This window comes from Dendrobates tinctorius, unplaced genomic scaffold (genome assembly GCF_039654945.1).
Source record: "Dendrobates tinctorius isolate UK_male_01 unplaced genomic scaffold, ASM3965494v1 ptg000032l, whole genome shotgun sequence".
Taxonomy (NCBI): domain Eukaryota; kingdom Metazoa; phylum Chordata; class Amphibia; order Anura; family Dendrobatidae; genus Dendrobates; species Dendrobates tinctorius.
This window is the reverse complement of record NW_027361700.1, coordinates 20,024,510-20,049,450: the sequence shown is the minus strand read 5'-3', so window position 1 is coordinate 20,049,450 and position 24,941 is coordinate 20,024,510. Positions and strand designations below refer to the sequence as shown.

Below are 24,941 nucleotides of genomic sequence, written 5' to 3'. Positions count from 1 at the left end.
TCCCTTTATATTTTGAGCAGTATATATATATATATATATATCTCGTGTATATATGGAGACTGTAGCTTGCTATGGATACCTACTATCAGAGTAATTGTGCTGGTGTAAATAATCCCCTTTTATGGCACCTCTCTGCCAGTGCCCAGTCTGAGTGCAGAGGGGAAGATCAGGGAGGAGAGGGGATTACAGTTTAAATTCCATGACATCTGCTCATTATCACACACTGAGATTTTTTATATGGGAAGCTAAATTAAAGACAGATTTTTGCCAGAATTGCAGATCTCATAAAATGGATGAAAATGAGTCTGTAACATGGAGCTGGGACCATCACCTACCTATGTGCAGTCCATCCCCCTGCTGCCAGCCAGAGAGCAGGGACTGGTCACACAGGAGGCTCCCACAGGTCAGTACATGGCACAGACTGGAACACAGGAGGGTCAGAGAATGACTGGCTCGGAATACAGTTGGTGGGATGGGATCAGACTAGCACACATATCATATACAGTGCAAATCACATATACAGCCATTTATGGGGCTAGGTGCAGACACTAATGTGGACAGGGACAGCTCAATGACAAGGCTCATATGTAAGGAGTTAACATCAAGGCACAGAATGCCACTCACTAAACTCAGCTGCCAGGACTGCTGGCACCAGCCACATCACATTCCTGGTTCCCTCACATGCGAAGCCTGGTACCCTGGCACACACTGTGCCCTGTACATCCAGCCTGGCACAGCTCTCCCAGAACATCTCACTTCCTGTCACCAGATTCCCATGCCAAGGAGAGGAGGGGGCACAGAGACAGAGAGGAGAAGTGGTGTAACAGAGAGATGGAGGAAATGAATGGGAAGGAAAAGACACTGAAAAAGAGGGGATTGTAAAGGGTCTAAAGGGGAGGGGGAGATGGAGGGGTTACCTGCAAGAAATGACTACTTTTTATTAATACATCATGTTAGGTAATAAGGGCAACTCAAAGCAGGGGGTCTGTTATAGACCAAAATCAACTATAGTACCAGTGTATACAAAATAAAGAGGCTATTTAACAGCTGCAAGTGGACACCACATAAGAAAGCAAATAAAGAGTTAATTAGACAGAAAGGAAAAAAATAGAAAATATATCTCTGTATATATATATATATATATATATATATATATATATATATATATATATATATAGACTATAGAAAAGTACAAGTATTTACAGACCCAGGATTGGGCTATTGAGTACATATATATTTTATTGGAAGCTTCTGACATATTGAATGATTTTACCATGTTTTGTATAATAGCGTAAATACATAATAATAATAATAAAAAAATACACGCTGACAATATAAAAAATGCCACCAATAGTGAACACTAGTCTCACATAAAACATGATTTGTCAGTGTACAGTAATTATAAACCTCTATACAGTGCTGGTCCAATATTTCCCTTTATTAGATATTACTGGTATATTACCCATCATTGACCACTACTAATACAACAGTACAGGGCAGTTATGAGTCGATGGTCCCATTTCTGATCCTCACTGAGCACACCAGTCCTCGGTGATTATCACTGAGCAGCTTACATAGAACTACATGGGCTATCTCTACAGATTTAAAGTTCCTCATTTGGAAATAAATGACATATTTATGAAGAGTTTGTAATCTCCTAATGTAATGACTTCTTTAGATTCAATTAATTTACCTAAGCATCCCCCACGATATCTCGTATAAAATTATTGATTTTTTTTAATGACATCTATGTTTTAAGAATTACTTTCAGAGAGTGATTTTTGCTGCAGTATGCCAGTGATTTTGTATCTACACTATGCCCTCACAATCAAAATGCCCCCATAAACAACACCATGCCATTATAGTTATTCTATTGCAGTTTCCAGTTGACGTATTGTCAGTGGCCAATAACAGAAACATCTCATATAACTTCTGTTACTTAAAAGGGCTTTCTGGTTTAGAAAAACTATTCTAAAATACCATATTAGAATTTTTAGAAACGAGTCTACATAGAGCATCTTTCACTATGAAGGACCCAAAATGCCCAAACATTTCACAATCAGCCCAATACTTTCAATGGGAACTGTGTATGGCCTTATTTTCCCCGTGGTAGTGATGCAGTGGGTTTAATGCTTACTACTGGGTTCCTCCACAGATACAGCTCCCCATGATCCGTTTACTGTTGTTGGGCCCTTTTCATGAGAAAAGGAAAAAAAGCCTTAAATGTGACATCAGCTGAACATGCCCTGATCTGTATCTACAGTTGGGTCCACCCATGGAAACAAAGGAAAAAATAATGATTTCAAGATCCAATCAATTTATGAGTCAAGTTGGAGTTCTTTGCAGTAACCTTACAGTTAAATAACTTGCAATTCCATAATACCTTTCTTGGCATGTTGTGCTCTCTTTTCATCTCCAGGGTTCAAAAACTTGTTGTGTCAGCAAATACTCTGTTCTGACATACAGTTGAAACCAGAAGCTTAAATAAACTAATTAAAAAGACACATATGAATGTTTTTCTAAATATCTGACATGAAATCAGAATAAACCTTTCCTATTTTACGTTAATTAGGATTACCAGAATTATTAATTTTTGCCAAATGCCAGAATAATGTGAGAGAGAATGTTTTAAGGCATTTTTATTACTTACTGCAAAGTCAAAAGTTTACATACACTAAGATTACTATGCCTCTATACAGTTCTGGACTGCCCATATGATCATGTCATGTGCTTGGAAGCTTCTGATAGTTTTTTTTGGCAAGATCTGAGTTAATTAGAGACACACCTGTTGATGTATTTTAATGCACACCTGAAACACACTGTAGCATCATGGGAAATCATCCAAGATATCGGGAAGAGAATTGTGGACTTGCACAAGTCTGGCTCATCCTTGGGTACAATTTCAAGATACCTGAAGGGGCCTCGTTCCTCTGTACAAACAATTACATGCAAGTACAAACAAGATGGGAATGTCAGCCATCATACACCGTTCAGGAAGGAGATGGGTTCTGTGTCCCAGAGATGTACGTGCTTTGGTCCGACATGTGCATATCAACCCAAAGACAAAAGCAAAAGACCTTGTGAAGATGATGGCGGAAGCTGGTAAGATTATATTAATATCCATAGTGAAACGAGTACTGTATCAACATGGGCTGAAAGGCCACTCTGCCAGGAAGAAGCCATTACTCCAAGCTAAACATAAAAAAGCCAGATTAATGTTTGCAAATGCACACAGGAATAAATACCTTAATTTTTGGAGACATGTCTTTTTCGTCTGATGAAAAGAAAACCGAAATTTTGGAAATGGCTCTTCCAAATGGACAATGATCTGAAACATACTGCCAAAAAAATGCCAAAATTGTAACAAAGTGGCTTAAGGATAACAAAGTCAATGTTTTGGAGCCGCAGTCACAAAGCCCTGATCTCAATCCTAATAGAAATTTATGGGCAAAGCTGAACAGGCTGGTGCGAGCAAGACGACCTACATACCTGGATCAGTTACACCAGTTTTGTCAGGAGGAATGGGCCTAAATTCCGACCCAACTATTGTGGGAAGTTTGTGGAAGGATATCCCAAACGTTTGACCCAAGCCATTCAGTGTACGGGCAATGGTACCAAATACTAAAGAAATGTATGGAAACTTTTGACTTTGCAGTAAGAAATAAAAATACCTTAAAACATTCTCTCTCTCTTTCTCTCTCTCATTATTCTGGCATTTGGCAAATATTAATAAATATGGTAATCCTAAAGCTGGAAAGGTTTATTCTGACTTCATGTCAGATATTGAGAAAAACATGCATATGTGTCTTTTTATATAGTGTATGGAAACTTCTGGTTTCAACTGTACATTGTGGCTATCAGAAAGCAGCCAATCATGTCACTACTTTTATTTTTAAACCTCCCCTGGAAAAAGTGTACTAGATTCTGACTGGTTGCTGAGAGCAACACTCTTTTTTATGCATGACACTCCAAGAGATATTCTGCGCTGCACATAGGACAAGTCACCTCGGCAATAGGAGGTAAGATGACACCTGGGCTTTGCCGATAGCAACCTATCAGAGTGCAGCTTTTAATTTTAAAATCTTCATGGCAAAAGTAAAAGTTGACCTATGATTGATTTCTATTGGTAATGAGATGACTGGACAAGGAATGCTTCAGACATTTTATTACCATCCTTATTAACATTATCAATACCATGGATGGCAAGAAGAACAAACAAATCAATTTTGGAAAAAATCAAGCCAGACATGTTACGCGAAGCAAGGATCACCAAGCTACAACTTGCCTCCTTTGGACACATCATATGAAGAGATCAATCACTAGAGAAGGACATCATGGTCGAAAGAATAGAAGAAACAAGGTGAAAAGGAAGACAACCCAATGGCTTGATACAATCAAAATAAAGGTGGAGAAGACCCTGATGGACCTATCTAGGTTTGCACAAGAAAAATCTTCCTAGGGATCGTACATCTATCAAGTTACCATGGCTCAAAGTCAAGCCAAGGCCATTAAATAATAATATCAATAAGTAACATGCATGCACAGCTTGGCCAAAGAACATGTTATACTCTGTGGTGGCTACCAGCCAATTCTAAGGCCACTTGAGCCCCTAATACACATTGATCTAACGTCAGCCAAATCCACCAACATCAAGGGATTCAGCCATCAGTCTAGTGTGTATGTGAGCTCTGAACAATTTGTCGTTGGGTTAAGGTACTGTCACACTTAGCGATGTACCAGCGATCCCGACCAGCGATATGACGCGGTCAGGATCGCTGGTACATCGCTAAGTGGTCGCTAGTGAGCTGCCACATAGGCAGATCTCACCAGCGACATCGCTGGGGACGGTGATCGCTACTTACCTGTCAGATACGGCGATCCTGCGTCCTCCCGCCCGGCTCCACGCGTCGCTCGTCCTCACAGCAGGAAGCGCCGCAGGAAGCTGATGACGAGAAACAGTCCAGCCTGTTCTCGCGCGATCAGCGATAACCAGAGGGGGAGCCGGTCGTAGGTAAGTATCAGACATAGCGATATCGCTAGCAATATCAATATAACGTCACTAGTTATAGCGATATTACTAGCGATATCTCTTAGTGTGACATGCCCTTTAGATATGGCCAATTTCGGACTGTTTATCGTATTGTTTCCTGGAGATAAGCCATCAAGAGACATGTCTGATGGAGGATCTCTCATTGAGAGCACTGGAGTTACTAGACAAACACGATAAATCCAGTATGATCTACATGAGCACAACATATTTAAAAAATAATAATAATAATAATAATAATAATAATAATAATAATAATAATAAAAATGTCTGCCATTTCTGCCTTGCCCTCTAAACTAAGCTGCCATAGACACAAGGTCATTATAACTAAACCTTACATACAATGGCTCTATGTCTCAAAGGAAAAGGTTAAAAATAAAATTAATGACAACTTACTCTCAGTTTATGATAAACTAATTGAAAGCTGGCAACCAATATGACTGCATTTCCTGTTGACACGTTTTCAAAAATGTCCGCCCCACTATAGCACAAAAAATGCTAATATCTCTTTAGGTGTATCTAATATATTTACTAAACTTTGGTTATCACTTTAACTCCTGTTTTAACAACTTACAGCAATTTTTTAATTTGGAAGGCTATCTCCTTTAAATTTGTATTTGGGAAAACGGCAACACAAAGTGTGAATTAATGTGTATTGCACTACAATCTATCACCTATGTTCTGTCCTTATGTGAATTGTGATATGAATACAGTTGTGGTGGATTGAGTGGAGTGGAGCGGAGCATCCTACTGACATTTGCTTACTCCAGTTATGGTAACCCCTGTTTATCAAAACTAAATATTGACATTTGGAGGAGCTTTATGTTCCGCCATACTGTGTGGGCTTAATGTGGATTTTTAATTAACTTGCTGACATTTCCTTATTGGAGAGAATACTCTAGATGTTGATATCTTCATACTTCTTATTTGATTTGGGTACTTACATCCATTGCTTTCTTAGTAAATTTCCAGAAGGGCTGCATACATTCAATTACTTTATTTTTCTTCTTTTACATCAATATACAGTTGCTACAAAATTATTCATCCCCCATTGCAAATTAGTTTTATTAGCAAAATTTGCAAACTTTCTGCTGTTTGCAATAAACCAAACAAGAATAATGTAAATAGCTAATATAACAAGTGGTTCCTCTAAATTCAACTCAAAATGCCACGTCTAACGACTACTGCAGTCTCAGAACTATTCATCTTTTCATGGAAAACATCTTTAGTACTTAGTAGAGCCCCTTTATCTGTTATGACCTGTTGCAAACATGATGCATAGACAATGTATATTCTTGGGTTTGTGTGCAATAACCACCTTCTTCATATCCCTCCAAAAAAATTTTTTATCGAATTCATGTCAGGTGCTCGTGGCGTTCACTTCAGAATCTTCTGGATCTTCTTCTGAAACCAAGCCTTTGTAGACTTTGAAGCATGCTTGGGACCATTTTTGTGTTGTAAGGTCCAATGATGCCCAAGTTTCAGCTTCCTCAGAGAAGGCATGTCTATTTCTCCTAGGATTTCCTGACACTTATTTGAATCCATCTTAACCACAACACGCTGCAGGTTTCCAGTGCCAGTGCAAGCAAAACTACCCCAGAGCATCACCGCCATGTTTCATTGTAGGCATCACCATGCTTCATTGTAGGCAGTGTTCTTTTCAGTGAATGCTTTATACTGATCCATCTACCTGAAAACTTTCCTGTTTTATTTAATCACCTCATAAAATAGAATCCCAAACCTTCTGTGACTTAAATAATTTTGAAAATATTGGAGCTGACTTTTCTTGTGGTCAGTAGAGGTGTATGTCTTGGAATTTGGGCATAGAGACCATCAGCATACATTATATGACTAGTAGTGCAAACTGAATCTTCAGTACCTGCTGCCACCAAATTTTGATTGTGGTGTTTTGCAGTCATTCGAGAGTTTTTGACCTCCTGCCTTCTAAGGAATCTGGTGGCAGTCGGTCATTGCTTCATCTTTCTGCCACATCCAGGTAGTGTAGCCACTGTGCCTTTAACTTCGAATGTGCAAACTCTGCTTCTAACTGTATCCCCAGTGACATTCAATGCCTTTGTATCATTTTTTTGGCATCCAATTTCTTGTTTATGCAAAGCAATGATCTCTTGTCTTAGCTTTTTAGGACTACACTCTTGGCTTATTTCTAACATGTAAACAAATCAACAAACCCTTAGCGAGTCCAAGTATTTGATCTATTTTATCTAAAGCGTACTCGATGCAATTAAACTGAATTTGTCAGCATGATTTCACCCCCTTCGGACACTCAATCCATTCAATCTGCCCATATTCACATGTAACTCATTTAAATAAAAGTTGAGCAACACCTTAACTTAGCCAGTCTGTTCCTCCATTGCTGAGAAATCAGTGGTTGATTTGATATGCCAATGAGGCTGAAGAGCTATCTGAAGCCTCTGTCATTCCAGTTCTACAGTGTTTCCTGCCCAGTGACGCCTCCTCTTGTTGACTGACAGCCTATTTGCTGTGTGACTTCACTCAATTTCAAGCAGAAGGAGGCAACACTGGGAAGGGAATAGAGCTGGAGTGACAAAGGCTTCAGATATACAGCTTTACTTGCATATCAATTAGAATGCTGATTTCTCAGTAATGCAGGAACAGACCAGCCATGTAAAGGTACTACTCGACTTGTTTTTAAAAGCGCTACATGCACATATACAACATGCACATATACAGTGAGTTCGTAAAGTCATGGTGCACTTTTGACCAGTCACAGGAAAGTCTACAAGTATACACGATCCCCGGATCTGGCGCCCTTAGACATTTACTTTTGGGGTTATGTGAAGCAACATGTGTACATTGAACGTATCAACGACATTAATCACATTAAAACAGAGAATCACAGACGTTATTCACTCTGTTACACCAGACGTCCTTACCCGTGTGTGGCAAGAACTTCACTATCGTTTGGATGTGTGTAGGGCAACAAATGGAGCCCATATAGAACTGCACAGAATAGGTATGAAACTGGGAGAGTTTTCCTTTTATTTGGAGCAGATTTCACATTTCTATCGTTTTTTCTTGCTTTCCAGTGACTGGTCATACGTGCACCATGTCTTTACGGACACACTGTACATAGTTGAGGTGACAGTGATGAAATTCTGCTGATAGATTAGATTCCCTTTTTTTCAACTAGAATTTTTATTGAAACATTTTTAAAGATAATTCCCAGAAAGTAATCTTACAAAACATACACATACAAATGGTATGACAAATTACTTCTTTACAGTGTTATAAAATGTTTGACCTTATACATACAAGTCCCTTCATTTTTAACTTTTTTTTTAAAATAAGTGAACATAGCAACATACTATACCAATATATTCTTCTAAGGCCCATTACACTAAGTAAAAGCAACCCATAAGGTCTAATAATTAGAAGACTATTGCCACAACATCCAGACCGAAGACAAATACAGGCTAGAAACATAGGACAGAAACACAAAGGGACATCAGATAGAAGAGTGATGAGTATTATGACTAAATTAACCATTATATTGGGCCCAAAAATAATCTCAGGGAGCCCATATAGCCATGAAAACTTTCTATTCTAGCATTTAATGAGGCTGTCATATATATATTCCATTTTTCGGATGTCAGATACTCTTTGAAGTAAGTTCTGATAAGAAGGGGAAGCAGTGTGTTTCCAATATAGAGCAATAAGACACCTGGCCGGGGTTAGTAGGTGAAATAGCAGCTTAGCTAAGTTCATCCCCATTCCCCTTGGGGTAATATTTAAAATGTATATCAAGGGGTCTAATGGAATTTCATTATATAATATCTTTTGGATGATATTTTTAACAGAAACCTAAAACCAGTCATACTGGAACAAGAACAAAAAATGTGCAGCAAATTACCCTGGGAGGATCCACGTCGCCAGCACATATCAGAGAGTTATGGACTGAGTTTGATTAGATTCCTTTAAATTCCTTCATGACCTTGCAATTGTCCATTTTTGCACTTTCATTTTTTTCCTCCCCTTCTTCACTGAGCTGTAACTTTTTTTATTTTTCTGTCAATATGGCTGTATGAGAGCTTGTTTTTTGTACTTTTGAATGACGCCACTGAGTTTTTCATATATTGTACTGAAAAATGGGAATAAAATTCCAAGAGTGGTAAAATTGCAAAAAAAGCGGAATTCCACAATTTTTTTTAATTTTTTATATTTACCATGCTCACTAAATGCTAACACTGACCTTGCAGTATGACTCTCCATGTCAGAAGGAGTATGCAGATACCAAAAATGTATAGGATTTTTTATATTTAAGTGGTGAAAAAAATGTTGAAATTTGTAAAAGCATTTTTTTCTTACATCACCATTTTCCGAGATCTGTAGCGTCTTCATTTTCAGGATTTGGGGCTGGTTAATGGCTTATTTTTCACACACTGAGCTGAAATTTTTTATTGGTACCATTTTGGGGTAGATATGATGTTTTGATTGCCCGTTATTGCAATGTTGCATAGGTTTTATATTTACATACCGTATATACTCATGTATAAGCCGACCCCCCTAATTTTGCCACAAAAAACTGGGAAAACTTATTGACTCACGTATAAGCCTAGGGTGGAAAATGCAGCAGCTACTGGTAAATTTCAAAAATAAAAATAGATACCAATAAAAGTAAAATTAGTTGAGACATCAGTAGGTTAAATGTTTTTGAATATCCATATTGAATCAGGAGCCCCATATAATGCTCCATACAGTTCATGATGGGCCCCATAAGATGCTCCACACAAAATACACCCCATATAATGCTGCACAAAGGTTAATATTGCCCCCATAAGATGCTCCATAGAATAATATGCCCCATATAATGCTCCATAGATTATGCCCCATAAGATGCTCCATAGATTATTCCCCCATAAGATGTTCCATAGATTATGCCCCATAAGATGCTGCATAGATTATGCCCCATAAAATGCTCCATTGATTATGCCCCCATAAAATGCTCCATAGATTATGCCCCCATAAGATGCTCCATAGATTATGCCCCCATAAGATGCTCCATAGATTATTCCCCCATAAAATGCTCCATAGATTATGCCCCAATAAGATGCTCCATAGATTATGCCCCCATAAAATGCCCCATAGATTATGCCCCCATAAGATGCTCCATAGATTATGCCCCATAAAATGCTCCATAGATTATGCCCCCATAAGATGCTCCATAGATTATGCCCCCATAAGATGCTCCATAGATTATGCCCCAATAAGATGCTCCATAGATTATGCCCCCATAAAATGCCCCATAGATTATGCCCCATAAGATGCTCCATAGATTGTGCCCCATAAAATGCTCCATAGATTATGCCCCCATAAGATGATCCATAGATTATGCCCCAATAAGATGCTCCATAGATTATGCCCCCATAAAATGCTCCATAGATTATGCCCCAATAAAATGCTCCATAGATTATGCCCCATATGATGCTCCATAGATTATCCCCTCATATGCTGCCCCATTGAATATGCCCCCATATGCTGCTCCATAGACTATGCCCCATATGCTGCTCCATAGACTATGCCCCATATGCTGCCCCATAGAATATGCCCCCATATGTTGCCCCCATATGCTGCTCCATAGAATATGCCCCCATATGCTGCCCCCATATGCTGCTCCATAGACTATGCCCCCATATGCTGCTCCATAGAATATAGCCACATATGCTGCCCCCATATGCTGCTCCATAGAATATGCCCCCATATGCTGCTCCATAGAATATGCCCCATATGCTGCTCCATAGAATATGCCCCATATGCTGCTCTATAGAATATGCCCCATATGCTGCCCCATAGAATATGCCCCCATATGCTGCTCCATAGAATATGCCCCCATATGCTGCTCAATAGAATATGCCCCATATGCTGCTCCATAGAATATGCCCCATATGCTGCTCTATAGAATATGCCCCATATGCTGCCCCATAGAATATGCCCCCATAAGATGCTCCATATATTATACCCCCATATGCTGCAAAAAAAATGCCATACTCACCTCTCCTGCTCAGGACCCGGCACCTGAAATATTCACCTGTCCCCCGGTCCATCGCTGCTCACCACTGTCTGCCACATTGTCTGTCAGTGACGCTCAGGCAGCAGAGGGCACGGCACGCACTAACCATGTTACCGCGCCCTCTGCTGGCTAAACATCACAGACAGAGGATGCAGCAGAGAGCGGTGAGCAGCGATGGACCGGGGACAGGTGAATATCACTATACTTACCCCCTCTTGGCGCGGTCTCTGCAGCCCTGTTTCTTCATGGTCTCCCTTCCTGCCTTCAGCGGTCACGTGATACCACTCATTACACTCATGAATATGCGCATATTCATGAGGTTAATGAGCCGTACCACTTGACCTCTGAAGGCAGGAAGGGAGACCGTGGTGAAGCGGGGGGCTGCAGAAACCGTGCTGGGGGGTAAGTATTATCTGTGACACCCCGCTCCTCCTCCCCCGCCGACCCCCAGGTATATGACTCGCATATAAGCTGAGGGGGGGCCTTTCAGCCCAAAAAAATGGGCTGAAAATCTTGGCTTATGCTTGAGTATATACTGTATATTTTTTATGGTTTTATTTTCAATAGTAAAAAGTAAGGTGATTTGAATTTTTGTGTTTTTTTTAAACCTTTATTTTTTTTTACTTTTTACTGATTTCAATAGTCTCCTTAGGAGACTTGAAGCTGTGATCATCCGATCACCTGTGCAACACATACAGTGGGGAAAATAAGTTTTTTATACACTGCCAACTTTGCCAGTTTTCCCACTTACAAAGAATGGAGAGGTCTAATTTTTATCGTAGGTACACTTCAACTGTGAGAGACAGAATCTTAAAAAAAATCCATAAAATCACATTGTATGATTTTTACATAATTAATTTGCATTTTGCAGCATGAAATAAGTATTTAATATAGTACAAAAACGTAATTTAATATTTGGTACAGAAACCTTTGTTTGCAATTACAGAGGTCAGATGTTTCCTATAGTTCTTGACCAAGTTTGCACACACTGCAGCAGGGATTTTGGTCCACTCCTTCATACACATCTTCTACAGATCTTTCAGGTTGCAGGGCTGGAAAACATTTAGTTTCAGCTCCCTCCAGAGATTTTCTATTGGGTTCAGGTCTGGAGACTGGTATACGCCACTCCATGGACCTTGAAATGCTTCTTACAGAGACACTCCTTAGTTTCCCTGCCTGTCTGTTTTGGGTCATTGTCATGCTGGAAAACCCTGCCATGACCCATCCTCAATGCTCTTACTGAGGGAAGGAGGTTGTTGGCCAAAATCTTGCGATATATGACCCCATCCATCCTCCCTTCAATTCGGTGCAGTCACCCTGTTCCCTTTACAGAAAAGCATCCCCAAAGTATGATGTTTCCCCCCACCATGCTTCGAGGTTGGGACTGTGTTCCTGGGGTTGCCATGTTAGCCCTTTCCAATGAGCGCTAATTTGGGTTGAGATACAAACGATCTCCAAATATGCCATTATTGGTCCAAATTAAAATAAAATGCAGTAAAATAAATACGATGCATTGGAGATACGAAAACAATTTTTGTCTGCCCCCAGATCCTAACCCACAAGTATTTTATTACAACCTCAGAAGAAAGGGGAATGGCTAAGTACATTACCTAAGAAAGAAAGTATTTTCAATGGGAATAACAAGGAATAAGAAATAACATCTCCCTAGTGATCCTTTTCCTTCCTCAATGCACATCTCAATGTCTCCTGGCGGCGCGAGCTGCCTTGCTCTTAAAGGGGCAGCACGCATATGGTAAATGACCCCAGGTAACAGCTAGGAGGCATTTAGTTAAAGTTTTAACCTGCAAGATGTCTCCCAGCCAGTAGCTGGGAGGCATCTTTTATAAAAAGCACCTTAACGGGATGTGCCTAGGAGTGGTACCTGGCAGCTACCTGCAGCCCAGTCTGTATATACTATCAGGAGCTCCAGTGAACACCAGGTAGCCGCTTAGCTACTCCCTTTCCAAGGCAGGCAAGGCCATGTGGCACAGTGGGTCCACGAACCATGTGTGCCACCTGCAGGAGTGTCATGTTAACAGGGAACCTTTCAAATACTCCAAGTCTCATAAGCTGCCAACAATGCAATATAGTTGTCTATTATAGAATTCTTAGCATGCCCATAATGTCCCAGACAGGTTGTAGCCTGTGGGAAAACTCAAGTTATATAGTGGTCGCTTTGAATTGTAATGACCTTTCTCCAGTTCTGTGGGTGGCACTTCAACCCATAACAGACCCGCCACAGGTGCTGCAACCATGTCCCCAATATGTGATATTTTCCTCACTATCCTACATATAAATTTCACACACAAGCATGACTTGCTTACATGGACCATGAAACTTCAAGCGCTGTCAGGATGATGTAAGGAGGACCCCAATCATGTACAGGGTGCATGACTACACCTTCTGCAGCCGGACTGTTCCATATAAAAGTGCCATCTGCTGGACATCCTGTAGAGTCTCTTGGAAAGAGGAAAAAGTCTCTTTATATAGTTCACTACTGTTCTTCAACCAGCATCCAGAGGTCAAGAGAAAAATGTGAATGAGGTTAACTCTCATTGTTCGATTATGTAATCTATTTGCATAGTTTTTCCTCCTCTGTTTTGAAATCCAAACTGGCTGGCCTGGACAAAGTGTAATCAACATATCAGCAAACACCATTGTTCAATGACCCTTTATCACTAGCCATGCAGGATAAGAGCACAATATGTTACAACAAATTGTCCACTTACAAGTCAATATTTTACATCATTACACAAGCAAAAGTCTGTTTTCTTGACCAATCAGAAAGAAACACATAAATTCAAAAGTCAATATATAGATAACAGTCTATTCTTGCAGGGCTGCTGAAAATAGACGTCTGGTTAATTAAGATACAATGCTGTGTCCTCACAACCATCAACTGAGCAACCCCTAAATAATTTGAAACAGTCCCAAAACCAGTTATGGAGAAAGTTTTGAGACAGTGTAACGTAGCACGGGGCAGTAGCTGTGGGCGTGGTACTTATCTCGTATGCCATGGCACATTACATGAAAGTAGACGTCCTGGCACTGGCTGAGTGTGTAGACTTGTGCTATGAGGGCACTACAGCCGTGCAAGCCACATGTAACCAGCCACATGTAACCAATGTTGCTGATTTGCCAGGACCAGATGTTTTACAGTTCAAAGAGGGAGACCACCATTTAAAAATAAATTTTTTACTTAGCGGGAACTTGATAGGGAATATATACAGTAGATAGCAGGTACACAATCTTATGAACGTTTTCCTTCACAACTCTAAGAATTTCCACACAGTTTCAAACTCTTCCTTTTTCATCTCTTCCCTTGTCATTTGCATTCACTGTTTCTCACTACTTCACCACAACACAGCTCGACACTACAGGTCTGTTTAACAAGAGTCCTTTACTCAATCCACAGTGCCGCATCTTCTTTCCCATTAGGGAACCTATGGTGCCAGTATGGCCTGTACTAATCTTCTCTAATGCTGATGCTCTACTCCTCTCAAGTACTCAGTCATGACTAGGATGTTACCTCTTGGAGTTATAAATTCTGGGCTGTACTGCTAGGGGTCCTCTCCCAGGACCCGTCTCTGGAAAAACACTCTGTCGCTCAGTCACTTCTACTCAAGATCTTGCTATTTCTTCCTTCCTTTCAGTCTTCTCTCACTTAGGGAAACCAAAGAATGCAGGGCTGATCACATTGGACATTACATCCTTTCTCTAAGCACTACAGACCCTATCAGTCTTTCTAGCAGGAAACTGTCACTTTTCCTTCAACTTAACCCCTCCTATTCTGGGCCAGTCCCAAACATCAACTTCCACTAGCCTTACACACATTATCAACATTGTTAACCCAAGTCACAATTCACCTTATACATCACAGAACACATTACGCATTACAATCATTTACTTGTTCTTCAATTGGGAATGTGCGCATCATGTGCACCTGACAAAAATTTTGATTTTCACAAATTTTGCTGCTTCAGTTTTTTTTAGGTCTTTTAGTCAGATGTGTCTATAGTTACTGAAGTACAATTATAAACAATTAGCATTTCATAAATTTTTTAACTTTGATTTACAAATACATCAAATTTATGCAAAGACTCAATATTTACAGTGTTGACCCTTATTATTCAAGACTTCTGTAGTTTGCATTGGCAGCTGGATATTGGCTTCTGGGGCAAATCCTGACTTGTGGTAACCCATTCTTGTCTAATCAGAGCTGGGATATTATGAAAGTTTCTGTGTTTTTGCTTATGCACCCATTTTTTGAGGATTGGCCACAGGTTCTGAATGGGATTGAGGTTTGGGGATTTTCCTGGACATGGACCCAAAATGTTTTGCTCTTAGTTATCTCTTTTGCCTTATGACATGGTCTCCATCATGTTGAAAAAATTGGATCCAGCTGGATGAAACATGTAAGGTAGGCTGCGCTGCTGGAGTAAATAGATTCTTCAACAATAATGATGATAATAAAGTTTTTATTCAAATTTAGGTTTTTTTTTTCACTTGATCAAGATGCCAGTATGGCATTGATATGCATGCGTTGAGAATGAAAAACTTTACTATCATCATCATTGTTTCAGAATAGATTTACTCCAGGAATACAGCCCACTTTATCTGTTTCATCCAACTGAATCCAATATTTTCTGGAGGATTTGTCTACCAGCCACAGGGCAGCAGCAGCTGTTTTTTGTCATGCCTACATAGGAGTTATGCCTGTCAAATGTCTACTAGGTGAGCATAACCAACACTTACCCACTCTCCTTCCATAGGGTATCATCCTATTGTGCACTCTGTTCCACATCTAGATTTATTAATCATGTTGGAAAAATCATTGTTCATCTCCTAATTGCTCCTGGATTGTTGGAAGAAGTTGCTCTTGGAGGATGTTCGGATACCATTCTTTATTCATGGCACTGTTTTTAAGAAAAATTGTGAGTGAGCTCCCTCCCTTGGATGAAAAGCAACCGCACACACAAATGGTCTCAGGTTGTTTTACTTTTGGAATGATAAGTAACTCATTGTAGCACTCACCTTTTCTTCTACAAATCAGTCTTCCAGATGTCTCTAAAAGTCTGAAGGGAGCTTCATCAGAGAAAATGACTTTACCCCAGTACTTTGCAGTCCTCTGCAGTCTTGTTCCTGTACTTCTTGCAGAATGTCAATCAGACCTTGATATTTTTCTTATTTTCTAAGGTTTTTTTTTTACATCAGGCCACCCTTCAAAACACTTTGCCTCACTGTGAATGCAAATGCACTGACACTTGCCTGCTGCCTTTCCTGTGTAAGCCCTGCACAATGTTTGACCAATCCCAGAGTTGAATCTTCTTTTGGAGATTGTCCTAACGCTTGCTGAACTCTTTTAGGTGCCTTGAAGCCTTCTACTCAGCAGTTGAAGAAGACTTTATAAGCTCTTTGAAGTTCTTGATGATCTGATAAATGGTTGATTTAGGGGCAATCTACCAAGCAGCAATGTCCTTGCCTGTAAAACCCTTTTTGGTGCAAACCAATAATGATGTTGCATATCTCCTTGAAGGTAACCATGGTTAACAGAAGAAGTTGATGAATTCAAGAGCAACCCCTTTTTAAAGCAACAAACTTGCTTTTACAATTTAGACAGCATGTCCAAGTGATATCAGATGCTTTGTCCTCATCACTAAATTTAAGTAAGCACGTCATTTTGTGGAATCATTTTTTGGAAATCAATCTGATCATTCTTCATAACAATCTAGAATTAATGCAAATTACCACTATAATAACTGAAGAAGCAAACTTTGTGAAAACCAAAACTTGTGTCAGACCCAAAACTTTTGGTCACCACTGTACATAGTAACACCTAGCGATATACAAGTTAAACAGATGTTGCACTAAGCAGTTATACTTCCATGTTATTTAATGTGCTTACCTGTTCCTGGGCTGGTCACATCCTCCAGTGACAGTAGGAAGTCTCATAGGAAGAGGTTTTTTAGAAGATGTTGCCAACATGATGCTGATTCTGAACCCCTAACAACAGGGCTGCCTATAGGCATAGGCCTCTTTCACCTACAGTAAAATATAGCCCAGTGTTACATAGATGTCATATACAACACACAAGTACATGTATATTCCTAAAAGGGAATTGGCTGTATATATACGCTGTATCTATTCACGGGTTACTGTAATCACTGTAACTGTAATAAACTGTAGATAGACAATGAATCTTCCTGCAGACTCTGAGCAGATGTTACACAAGGATCAAATCTGCACATTGCTTTCCATCTTCACAAAATGACTTTTATTGTCAATGTTTCAGTGTCAGAAGCACCATCAGCGGGGCATCTTATGGACTTGATATAAGCAGATGCTGTCACATTGTTTCTATATATAGATATGCTAATATTACTTTATCTCTAGGTACAGAAGAGTGTGTAAAGGATATGTATATATATTATATATATGTATATATAAAACAATGTCCAAAAAAAGGAAGCTTTACACAAGGCCAAAGTTTAACCTCTTAATGACCGCCAATATGCCTTGAAATGGCGGCAGTTAAGCGTACTTATTCATTAGTGCCACTTTTTAAACGGTGCTGAGAAATAAGGGTATAGCGTCCCCAGCGTCGTAAAATCTCTGGCGTCTAGTCCACCGGGGGTAGCTCACACCCTGGAGAACATAGTCAGGGCTGGTTTGTATGGTCCCCTGTCACTTGATTGCTGTTATTCACCGAATAATGGTGATCACAGAAAAAAAAGTCAGATTTACAATTCATTTCTCTCCTCTGTTATGATCTAGCATATCAGAGAAGAGAAAAATGGGGTCCTCCGAGCCCCCCGGTACCTCCGGCATCCCCGGGCCCTTCTGCTCTGTCCCCCAGCCCTCCGCGTCATCTTCCTGGAAGAAAATGGCGGATGCATGCGCTGTGGACACACTGAGATATGCCGGCCAGTACCTGGCAACAATAGGAAATTTTTCCTATTGGTTCATTTTGATCACTGTGATAGAGCCTACCACAGTGATCAAAGTAAACAAAATAGTAAACCAAACCCCCCTTTGTCACACCCTTAGTTAGATATAAATTATATAATAAATTTTTTTAAAATGTTTTCCTTTGTTGTTAGTATTAGGGTTGGGGTTAGGGCTGTGGGTATGGATGTGTTAGGGTTAGGGTTGCGTTATGTTTGGCTTTAGGGTTGTGTTAGGGTTGAGGTTAGGGTTGTGTTAGGGATAGTGTTGGGGTTAGGATTGCATTAAGGTTGGGATTAGGGTTGAGATTAGAGTTGTGTTAGGGTTAGGGGTGTGTTAGTATTAGGATTGGGGTTAGGGTTGGAGGTTAGGGTTGTGTTAAAGTTAGTGTTGGGGTCAAGGTTGTGTTAGGGTTAAGGTTGTGGTTAAGGTTGGAGTTAAAATTTAGTTTTTTCAAAACTAAAAAAAACATGACGAAATGACATTTGAGTGCAAGTGCTAGCTACTTGCTACATTGGGTGCTCTGGTATGCAGTGAGTATCACAAATCCCTGCATGTTTTTTTGGGTGTCTAACAGCCACGAAACATGAGCAGGGACTTGAGCATGTCACTCGAGCACCAGATACAAACTGTCATCAACACTAATGATGACATTTTTAATATGATGACCTAATCTTATCAAATTATGTGTCATACCTGTGGGTTCAAAATACTCATTAAACCCCTGGATAAAATTCTTGAGGGATGTGATATCCAAAATGGCGTCACTTGTGGGAAGTTTCGACTGTTTAGGCACATCAGGGACTCTCCAAACATTGCATTGTGCCCTCCATCGATGGCAACCAATTTTGCATTCAAAAAGTCAAATGGTGCTCCTTCCCTTCTGAGCCCTGCATTGCACCCAAATAGTGTTTTTTCCACACATATGGGGTATTGGTGTACTCAGGAGAAATTGCACAACAAATTTTATGATCCATTTTCTCTTGTTAACCTTGTGAAAAGAAAAAAGTTTGGGTCTAAAATAATTATTTAGTGAAATAAGTGAAATGTTAATTTTTTCCTTCCACATTGCTTCAGTTTTCGTGAAGCTCCGGAAGGGTTAATAAATTTCTTGAATGCGGTTTTAAGCACCTTGAGGGGTCTAGATTTTAGAATGGTGTCACTTTTGGGTACTTTCTGCCATATAAACCCCTCACAGTCACTTCAAGTGGGATGTGGCCCCTAAAAAAATGGTTTTCAAATTTTGTTGGAAAAATGAGAAATTGCTGGTCAACTTTTAACCCTTATAATGTCCTGTCCAAAAAATTATGTTGCCAAAATTGTGCTGTTGTGAAGTAGACATGTGAGAAATACTATTTATGAACTATTTTATTTGATTTAAGGTTACAAAATTTAAAAGTTTGAATTTGCAAAATTTCAAAAATATTGCCAAATTTCTAATTTTTTCATAAATAAGCACAAGTCATGACAAACAAATTTTACCATTATTATGAAGTACAATATGTCACGAAAAAACATTCTCAGAATCAGTGGGATTCATTGAAGTGGTCCAGAGTTATTACCTCATAAAGTGACAGTGGTCAGAATTGTAAAGATTGACCTGGTCATTAAGGTCAAAATTGGCTCTGTCACTAAGGGGTTAAAACATAAATTTTTTAATTCATGAATATATAAAAACAATAATAAGACATATGGTATATAAAAGAAAGTGAGAAAACCACTGGTAAAGTCTCTAGGTGGGTATACCTGGATATAGTACAAAATGGGTATGTGCTAAATGACACAGCATAGTACAAACATTAGATACTGTTAGTCACTGTGAAGACTTATTTGCTCATATAATGATCACAAATAAAATCCTATATTAATAATATTATGAGTATAGCAGTTCATACCAAATGATCAACAATTCCCTTGTGGGCATATAGAAATAAATATTGCATATGAGACCATCATATACATGTGCACAAATCATGCAATCATTAAATCAAGCCCTGTCATGCATGTTGGTGTCTGGAAATATTCAGGTGCATCTAGCAGCATTACTGTCCAAACACAAGGTTTTGTCCTAAGACAAGGTAAGGCAAAGTTTCCAAAGAAGGTTTGACACCCTTGAAATTGCTACAGAAAATGAAGTATTTCTCCCAGAAAATTATTGCCATTGCACATTTTTTTACACGTATATTTATTTCCTTTGTGTGTATTGGAATATAACAAAAAAAACAGATAAAGCAAGGCAAATTGCCCACAATTTCACACAAAGTCCCCAAAATGGGCCATACAAAATTGTTGGCACCTTTTCAAAATTGTGGGTAAATAACTTTATTTCAAGTATGTGATGCTCGTTCAATCTCACCTGTGGCAAGTAACGGGTGTGGGCAATATGAAAATCACACTTGAAACGAGATAAAAAGGGGAGAAATTGACTCAGTCTTTACATAAGTTGTCTCTGTGTTCCATATTAAGCATTGAGAACAGAAAGAGGGGAACAGAACTGTGTGAGGACTTAATAACCAAAATTGTTGAACAATATCAACAATCTCAAGGTTATAAGTCCATCTCCAGAGATCTTGATGCCCTTTGTCCATGATGCGCAACATAATCAAGAAGTTTACAACCCATGTCCCAGAAGCTAATTTCGTTGACATGGATGACAGAGAAAAACTGATGAAAGGTTGCAACACAGGATGGTCCGGAGGGTGGATAAGCAGACCCAATCAAGTTCTAAAGAAATTCAAGCTGTCCTGCAGGCTTAGGGTGCATCAGCAGCAGCGCAAACTATCCATCGACATTTGAATGAAATTAAACACATTTTGAACGAGAGCCAGGAGGACCCCATTGCTGACACAGAAACATAAAAATTCTAGACTACAGTTTGTCAAAATGTATGTGAGTAAGCCAAAATCCTTCTAGGAAAGTGCGTTGTGGAGAGAATAGAACAAGATAAAGCTTTCTGGTAATGCATATCATTCTACTGTTTACTGAAAAGGGAATGAGGCATGAAAAGAACACAGCACTTACAGTCAAATATGGTGGGGATTCAAAGATGATTTGTGGTTGTTTTGTGGTTTCTGGCACTGGGTGTCTTAATTGTGCGCAAGGCACCATGAGATCTGAAGACTACCATAAGATTTTGAGTCGCAATGTAGTGCCCAGTGACAGAAAGGTAGGTTACGTCCTAGGTCATGGGTCTTCCAACAGGACAATGACCCCAAACATACTTCAAAATGTACCCAGAAATGGATGGAAACAAAGCACTGGAGAGTTTTGAAGTGGCCAGCAATGAGTCCAGATCTAAATCTTATTGAACACCTGTGGAGAGATCTTAAAATTGCTGTTGGGAGAAGTCATACTTCAAATATTAGAGATCTGGAGCAGTTTGCAAAACAAGAGTGGTCCAAAATTCCAGTTCAAAGGTGTAAGAAGATTGTTAATAGTTATAGGAAGCGATTGATTATTTAGTTATTTATTCCAAAGGGTGTACAAGCAAATATTAAGTTGAGGGAGCCAACAATTTTGTCCTGCCCATTTTTGGGGTTTTGTGTGAAAATCTGTCCAATTTTCCTTTTTTATCTGGTTTTGTTTTTTCGTGTTTCTCCAATACACACAAAGGAAATAAACATGTGTATAACAAAACATGTGTAATTGTAATAATATTCTGGGAGAAATACTTCATTTCCTGGAGCAATTTCAAGGGTGACAACACTTTCGGCCACAACTATACTGTGTATATATATATATATATATATATATATAATGCTATATTTATTTAAACATATATACATATATGGCATAGGTATAGACAATCCATGTTAAATCAATTAGTTAATAGTATATTCATGTTTAAAGGTAAGTAAGAATTACTATATCATACTCTCGAAGCTGAGATATAAGATGTTAGTTGACACATCTTTTGCACTGAAGAGATAGTGGACAATAATGGTATTATTTCATGAGTTATTGCAACAAAGAAATCTATGAACCCCCCTTGTGTGAGGACCCTTACATTAATCAGAGTCATGGCTAGGCATTCCTTCACTTGGGGCAATGAATATACTCACTGCCCTAACTATTATCTTAAATTCCTTGGCCAAGACAGGGTGGCAGATGGTACCCATCATCGAGTTACACACTGTACCTGCCTGGGGCAAACAGAGACAGAACAGGAGTTCTGTGCAAGGACAGTATATGGGCCCTTTGCAGTCCAATAGGTCATCATTCTGCTCAATTCCACCTGCTTTGGGCCATCTTACCTCGCGAGCCAACATGCGGCTGCACAGGTTGCACCAATGGTATGTCCGCCCTATCTACCTGCTTGTTATACCTATGCCCCTTGGTCAAGCAACTCCCTAGCTGGACATGAGGTAGTAAAACTCTTGGGGTTTACTCTTGTGACACCAACATTTTCAGGTCTTGATTATTCCAAGGAGTTAAGTTTCAGTGCACACGTTGTATTCCGTAACTAAAAATAATGACTTCCAAACAGAATATTTCGAGACATGGCTCCAGACATTGACAGTTGTGTGACTAGCATAGACAGCCATTAATATTCAAGAACATGTTCTTCCAAAATATTACACAATGGTGCTTGTTAGGGAGCCAGAAATGGTTGTCACATCATAATTATTTTATTATTATTACTAGACAGGAGTGCAGCACTTTGTATAGATGTCTACAGACAAGACTTGGTATGGGATGTGCATATATCTGAGATCAGGCCCCGCTCAGTACCGGTTGCACAGCAGACCTAGAATTGCGATAAACACAATGAAAGGGAGAAATGCGGCATGGTGATAAAACACAATAGCATTTGCACCATACTAGTTTGGGCCTAATATACCCTGTACTTTGAGCACACGGAGCATGGTGGTAACCAGACTTTCCCCGTACCCCTCCCTTCCCACTTTCCTATCACAAAGCATATAGAGACATATTCCGGCTGTAATTTTGCACTGGCTGCCTGTGAATTTTCTCAGCCAAACTGCCACCTCCTGCAGCCAAGTTACTGAGGCTCCCATCCAGAGGGACTGCATTGCCACATGGAATCCTGCGCCAGACTGAAAAGGAGGTGTACAGGGGGATCTGAAAGCAAGGAGGAGTCCACTTTGTGCATGTAAAATTCCACGACATCTGTTCAGTGTATAGGAAATAGCGCTCTCGTTAAAGCCACTAAAATCTTGAATAAGCATTCAGCGCTTGGCAGGATCTCTCAGGAAGGTTTAGACAAGAGTGATGATGCCAGTGTGGGCAATGAAAGGGGGAGTTCAGCTTCCTATGTGGACCAGAGATGCCATATATTTTATTTATGTAGGAGGGGGACAGTTGACACGAGACTCAGTTTAGTGGCTATGGCTTTGCATTTAAAACACAAAGGAATTTAACTTAAGTGTTGGAAGGTCCGGGAACGGCTTGTAGAATAATGAAATACATGCCTGCCCCATTGTAAAGGGAGCCTAAAGGACTCCACTGAGAATCCTCATAGAGCACGGCCAGGTGAATAAGAAACAGATGAGCTTCTGAAAACCCGTGGCTAAAAAAGAGGCTTGTTAAGCCATGTGCACCTGGATAGTTTTACTTCTATACATTGTGTCCCTCATTTACACAGATCCAAGAGATCTGGCCATACACTGGCGTTTTTTTGCTAGATATAATAACCTTTGTTAGGGGAGATAGAAAACATAAGTAAAAAGTCTTGTGGTAAATATGTACTACCCTAGCAGATTGGCAAGGGTGGGCAATGGTGTAACTTGAAGACCGTGGGCACCAAAGCGCAATCTTCATCAGAGCCCTTAATTATCATGGTTCTTTGAAAAACAGTTCCATCAAAGGTTATATCCTCTATATGTACTACAGTCATCATATTGTATAGCACTGTGTACTTACAGTTGCTCATTTAGCCCTTCTACCCATTTAATTCTTCTCTTTTCCACTAGGTCTTTGACATCACATGATTAAAAACTGACTAGCTGAATCCTTCTAAGCTCTATGAAGAAACAGGAAGTCTCTTTTCCTTGCACGAGTCAGCAATAGACCTACAATTGTACATCACTGCAAAGTCCCTGGCAGGGGGGAGGAATGAAGCAGCTGGGTCAGGAGTTGAAGAGGAGGTGGAGCTTGGCTGCCAGGGACTTTGCATTGAGTAGAATTGTAGTTCTAATGATGATTTATGCAAGGAAAAGAGACTTCCTGTTTCTACATATAGCTTAGAAGGATTCAGGTAGTCTGTTTTTAATCACGTGATGTCATAGATCTAATGGAAAAAAAAGAATTAAATGGGTGGAAGGGCTAAATGAGCAAAAAGGTGAAAATATCCTACAAGGCATTGACCAATTTACCTGAAGAGGGAAAACATTGGAGCACATTTATTAATATTGTCTAATTCTTGATACAAACCTAGACGGCCTTAAAACGCACCAAACTTATCGTAGTGATTTATGACGTCTGATAAATTTATCTTTAGGTTGGTCTAGTCCAAGTTTATATCACCTATTAGTTGGCTTACTTTGTGCAAGAAAATCGCACCAAAATTTTTACACAGTTTTGGTGTACAGTGTCACACTTTAAAATATGTCCCATACGGATAAACCACACTTGTTTTCAGCCTAGCCGTGTCCCTGTTGTTAGATAAGGTGCTTTACAAACATGGTGCAAGTCAAGAAATGTTCTTTGGAGCAAACTGTGCCAGAATTCTGCCACATTTAGCTTGATCAATCTCCTCCATTGTTCCTAGATGTACGTGTGGCTGGATCAACTCTCACAATTACATACGGTCTGCTTAATAGTGTGGAACATCCAGTTTTCCTTTTATTGGGCTCACATGGCAAACTAATTATCACAGGTATCTGAGATTGATTTCAGTGATCCAAAGAACCCTGAGACACAATGCCATCAGTGGGTATC

At 39.6% G+C, this 24,941-nt stretch overlaps 1 long non-coding RNA gene across 1 annotated transcript in view; it reads left to right on the top strand.

The window, feature by feature from the left end:
- Window positions 1-249: 249 nt before the first annotated feature.
- Window positions 250-24,941, top strand: part of LOC141086686 (uncharacterized) — a 39,704-nt gene continuing 15,012 nt past the window's right edge. Inside the window, exon 1 of the long non-coding RNA XR_012231636.1 lies at window positions 250-403. This is a non-coding gene — a long non-coding RNA (uncharacterized lncRNA). The remainder of the gene's footprint in view (window positions 404-24,941) is intronic.